Here is a 6,006-nt window from a genome sequence, read left to right as displayed (position 1 = left end):
TAAGCGAGCACGCGTCGCTATTGGTTGGACGTCACTGCACGTCATCATCTTACATCACGTGACAGCTCCTCGTTGAAGTTTGGTGTAAAAACGTTGCTGTTTGAATTAATTTTTATCACACTTCCACTGCATTTCATCTCGAACGGTTTTCTTCCGTGGTTATGATTGAAATAGTGTAAATTATTTGGAAGTGTTTTTAGAAAAATTTCCGTTACATAATGAATTTTTATGATTTTTTTTTTATTTCACTGCACAAGATCTAAAACACTTTTGACGCCCCTGGAAGAGGGGCACCCAAAGAGCACTTCATAAGAAAAACATTAAAAATTTATCACAACATCAGTCGTTGAATTTGATATTTATAATCCGGGTATCAATCAGTAATACAGGAATGTGAAATCGTTGACGAGCATCGAGCAATTTTATGCGTGCTCAAACGAGCACAGGGTTTTCTTGAGCAACAGATTGAGGATGCCCGTTGTAAATCGAGCAAAAATAATGTCGTTGCAGTGATTTTTATTACCGATCATTAATCCCTCTGCGTACAGGTTTTTGGCAACAAGTTAGAGCCATGTATGGTGGAAGTACCAGCAATATATCTCAGAAACTTGTACCTTTGTTAGCATTCAGAAAATAAAAGGGAAAAAAGTGGAGCAGGTAATTCCTTCTGCCCCCCCCTTTCTTTTCTTTGGCATCCTTCCCCTATGCGTACATGCAATACTTAATTCTTAATTAATACTCGTCAGCCATAGCGAGGGGGAAAGTAAAAAAACTAATGCTAAGGTCAATGAAAAAAACTAATAAATAAATTTCCCGTTTTTCTCGATGAGAGGGATAAAGGGGCGAGAGCTCGAATGTATCCCCCCCCCCCCATCTGTTTATTTTATTCCGAGATATCTCGCTTTTGTCCTGGTAGGCGTTTAACAATCGAAATATTTACTTGCGGGTATTTTTCCTCTATTCGCATGTTACTTGTTCAGTAAATTTATTTACAATTATATATACAGTCGAATCCCGTTATAACGAACTCCAAATCGGAAATCGTTAAAACGAGATTTTCGCTATAATGGTATTCGTTAAAACGGGATTCGACTGCACTGTATTTAGCTACTGAATGAATGGACGCTAGATCTCTATAACCTGTGCGTGTTCAGCCGCTGCATTCCAATCAAATAAAGTCCGAAAAAAAAATTACTAAAATATTCAGAAATATAAAACTGTATATACTGGGATTATTAAAACTATTAATATTTTGGAAATGGCTTGAATCCTCAACAGAACTTCTCAACTGAATCTCATCAAATAAAAGAAAAATATATATTGCATTGAGAGAGGATTGCAATACTTCTCTTCTTAAAGATAGAGATTCACATATCAATATGATCAAAATAGACAACTTAAATCCGAACCGAAACACACAACTAGTTTATATTACCCATGCTATATGGAAAAATATTCTCAAGCAAAAATGGGCATATCTTATTTTGTACAGTGCTAGTCCGATATAACAAGAACGTCGTATAACGAGAATCTCGCTATAAAGAGTGACTTGCAAGCGATTCTCAAATAGCTAATGTTAAAGATACGAAAGATATTCGGTTATAACCAGGCGCAGATCTAGAGCGATGTGTTGGGAGGGTCGATTTACTATTTAGGTTCGTTGAATCGTCCCGTATTTGTTACGGGACAGATAAATTTCCCGACAGATAAATTAAAAGCGGCAGAAGGAAGTGCGTTAGCGCTACCTGTCGGCAACTGCGTGAAACTCGAGATTTCCCTCTTTCTACCTATACATTATTTGATCAAAACAGATTAAAAGCTGAATAGCTATGATTTTTTAAAAACGGATGATTCTTTTTGAAAAACCCTGTATATCTTATAGAATTAACTGCTGTGAAACCAAAAATCAATTTCATGACTAGATTCGTTCATTAATATTAGAACGAAACAATCTAAAAGACGTTTTAATGCTGATAAAGTAACGATTTTCTACAATTTTATAACATGACAGAGCAAAAAATGGAAATTCGCTTATAACGTCAAGTTCGTTATAACGCCAATTTTCCTTGTGATTATGAAGTGCCGTTATAACGGACTCTTTACAGTATTTTTCTTCATAAAAACAATGTAAGATGGAAGATATAGAGAGAATCCACTCTTGGTCCGGTCGTCTACTAGAAGCGACTTGAAGCGATAAACAACTCGCGCGCAGTTGTCTGTAACGCTGATCCCATTGTACAGAAAGGAAGATATCATCGTCCACTAGAAACGATCTTTTCCGGCTACAGCAGCAGACGACTGACCAAATCCGAATGGAATGGAATCATGCTCATCTTGCCTTATCTGAGCAGGCACAGTAAGGTTGTTTCTTTTTTTCGTACTTTTATTCTTACTCACTGTTCGTATGCATCGGATATACGAACACGGAGTCGGCCAACGCTATCTATAGCTAGAGTCATCTATAGCTGTAGTTATAGGAGGTATTGAGTTGACAGACATGCATACAAATGGTATATTAAATGGCTGAAGGAAATGGATAATTCCGCTCAACGAATTCATTAGAACACTTCCCACGCGACATGAACCGGGACACCATTTGTTTGCGTCTGTGCATCGGGGGAGTTTTGCGCTTACTCCATGTGTAATAATTATGTTTGAAAAATGTTTTCCCGCTAATCACTTTGTTGTGTCATTTCAGCTTCTTATACCCCTGCTGTCACTTTTCCATGACGTTTCCGATCAGGGTTCCTATGCAATTCAATCAATATCAATTCTTTTGATGTTCTCTAATTCCCTTTAAAGTATGTACCTCTATCTATGAGACACCCTGTACATGTCAGCGTATGCCCCGGGGGGCGGGACGCTAGGACTTTAAGCATACACCCTGTACATGCACATACATACATATATAGGCTATGGCTTATACATATGTAGGCTTTTCCGATTCGTAGCTTGGGGGAATGAGATGAGAATTTCAAATACCTAATTAATTTTACGTACAGTGAAACCCCGCTACAACAATACTCGATGTAATGATAAATCCCTTACAACGATATTTTTTAAAGTCTTGTTTAGAAATGCCTATAGTCTAATGTTAAACTGCTGTCTCTCAATATAAAAATAATCCCTCTAGAACGGTATTTTTTCTTGGTCCGCAGAGTATCGTTATATCGAAGTTTCACTGAATCTAATTATGTCTTAGTGACAACAATAGCAATGGGGGTCGACGGGGGCTATAGCTTACAACTATTAAGCTCATTTACATGTGCAATATTGCCGTAGCATTGGGAGACATTTTTCGTTCGTAAGGAAAGAAATGAAGAGCAGTAATTAGTGAAAATTTTTCTGTTTCCCATGTAAACGGGGTGCCTACCAACCGTACATGAAACTTATACACGTGAGTTGCTATTCCTCTGCAGAATGTCTAACGAATTGCTACATGTCGGAATGTATAAGCGAGGCCCCTTGACGTATTCCGTTCATGTTAGAGCTGTGCTTATTTCGTGTTATTGCTGGTGCTTCTATCTGTCTTTCTCATTATGAATTAAAAATGGTAAATCAAACAAACAGATATTTTCTGGATATTATGCTGAGGTGAACTCGGAATGATACGTCATCTTGTCCCCGCCGGCCGGGACTCGAACCCAGGCCTTCTTGCACACCGAGAAAGCATGCTACCATCTACACCACTGAATGAATGCACGCCAGAAATTTGTCATTGGACTTATCCCGTTGCTGAGATCTCTTCCAGTCCAGCTTCGCGGCAGAGTCCGGAACACTATTTTGTGTCAAAGAAATAAAATAAAAATAAATAAATAAATAAAAGGGGAAAAAAAGCATGCACAAAATTTTTACAACATATTTTCCCCCGGACAATTGGGTACTGTCGCGATTAACAAATTTTTTCGTGATTTCAGACGAGATGGGATTGGGAGTTGGAGAAAAGTTTGGGGGTTTCGTTAAGACGGATGGATGTACACATATTAGGATGGAGGTATATTTTAAAAACAATTGGGGGGTCCAATGTCATCTCATCTGTCATATTATATACACAGGATACAAAAAAAAACGTAATGAAAATTTCATTGTGCTGTGGTGGTCGAGTGGTTATAGTGCCGGACTCGTGATGCGAGAATCCGGGTTCGAACCCCACAGTGGTGGTCGGCTGAAGTTGGTTTTCTGTGGTTCCCAACTTCAAGGCGCAAATGCGAGCCGATCTCCCCGTTAAAAAGTCTCGCCACAGAGAGCAACAGTCCTACAACGGTAAATCATTCAACCATAACACTTCACTCATAGTTAGTAAAAACTGGGGGCAGATGACAGCTCTACACATAACAAGCATTACACAGAAACAAAACTTTACGTCAGGTTGCACTACACGTACACGCACATTCCCGCATGTACCGATTCGTTGGGGGGTTTCGCGGGGGGGGGTGTGCATGTGTGGTGTAGCAGTAGTAGGTAGGGGCTCGGGGATCCATGATGTTCTTAAGTCAGCCACCTCGTTGGGCAATTTGCCTGTTGTGGCGTTGTATTTGTAAAAAATCCATCGGAGCGAGTCAAAACCATTTACACCACTGGAGATACGACCCTGCCTTCCTCAATTCACGCACTGTGTGGCGTGAGGCACAGAGACATTAGTAGCCTCTCTTAACTTCAGGAAATGGCCCTCAGGTGGGACGGTAGAGAAAGAGACAGACGGCTTTTTCTCAGTACAGGATATATCAAGAAAACAAATATTTTCGGTATATTTATGCTGAGGTGAACTTGGAAAGAAAAGTCATCTTGTTTCCACAGAGACTCGAACTCAGGCATTCTTGTATACCGAATAAGCATGTTACCATCTACACCATTGGAGACACGCCCCTGCCACCCTTATTTCTTTCCGAGTTCACCTCAGCATAATATCCAGAAAATATCTGTCGATATTCTGGGCTGAGAAAAAAGCCGTCTATCACTCTACTGCCCAACCTGGGGGCCATTTCTTGAAGTTAAAAACTACTAGTCTGTACTTCAGCGCCTCACGCCACAGTACGTTAAATAAGGAAGGTAGGGTCGTGTTTCCAGCGGCGCAGTTAGCGCTCGTGTGGGGCCGTGGTAAGATGCTCGTCTTCAACTGTGAAGGTTGCTATTAACGTCCATGGGTTCGAATCTGGGCGTAGAACGTTAGAAGCAAGTTCTTTACTTGGTGAGACCACCCCGATGGACCCTTTATTTCCCACCCACCTCCACTGGTTGGAAGTTGCCGTATGGCGATATATGACCAGAGTTGGTGAGTGTGTGGGGTAAAATAATAGTGTAGGTAGCATAGTATGCAAGAGAGCCTTTGTTCGGTGGAGACAAGATGACTTTTCTCTTCGAGTTCACCTCAGCATAATATCCAAAAAAATATTTGTTTCCTTGATATCCTGGGCTGAGGAAAAAGCCGTCTCTCGAAAGATGCTTTTGCTTGAATTTTCATGTTTTGTAAGTATCACGTTGAACATCTGCCTGCTGTCTGCGGAGAGACTTTTCTAAAATGGGAGATCTATATCTATGCTCACCATATACTTTTTTTTCAAATAATTTTTCCAAAAAAATAAAGTTAGCAGAAAATTAACGTAAAGGGCTGCAGCCCCCCACAAAAAATGTTGACCTAGGGCAAGAACATAATCGGGGATTGCCAACAAAAATAAGGCTCATCCAAAAATGGCCCGTTCTTGATAAATTCTTATCTTATGTTTAGCGAAGTGTAAGATATGCATAATTATGTATTTCACAAGCGGAACTTATATGGAAACGCTGAAATCTGTGACGAGGGAGAAGAACAAAGGTCTGAATTTCTTCATTTGTGACAATTAGAACAAAGGAAAACTCCGAAAATATTCTTCCCTCCCCCCCACCCTCACGCACGCGTTGGAAGCCGCATGTGGGATTTTTTCGAAGCTATACAATAGTGCTCATCAGCGAACGCTGCGATAAAATAGAACAGATAAAAATGTACATTATGGGCTTCTAAAAAGTGTC

Source organism: Pholcus phalangioides, unplaced genomic scaffold (genome assembly GCF_987345545.1).
Source record: "Pholcus phalangioides strain wild (caught in Gottingen) unplaced genomic scaffold, Ppha-v1.0 ptg000042l_1, whole genome shotgun sequence".
Classification (NCBI taxonomy): domain Eukaryota; kingdom Metazoa; phylum Arthropoda; class Arachnida; order Araneae; family Pholcidae; genus Pholcus; species Pholcus phalangioides.
Note: the sequence above shows the minus strand (reverse complement) of the source record.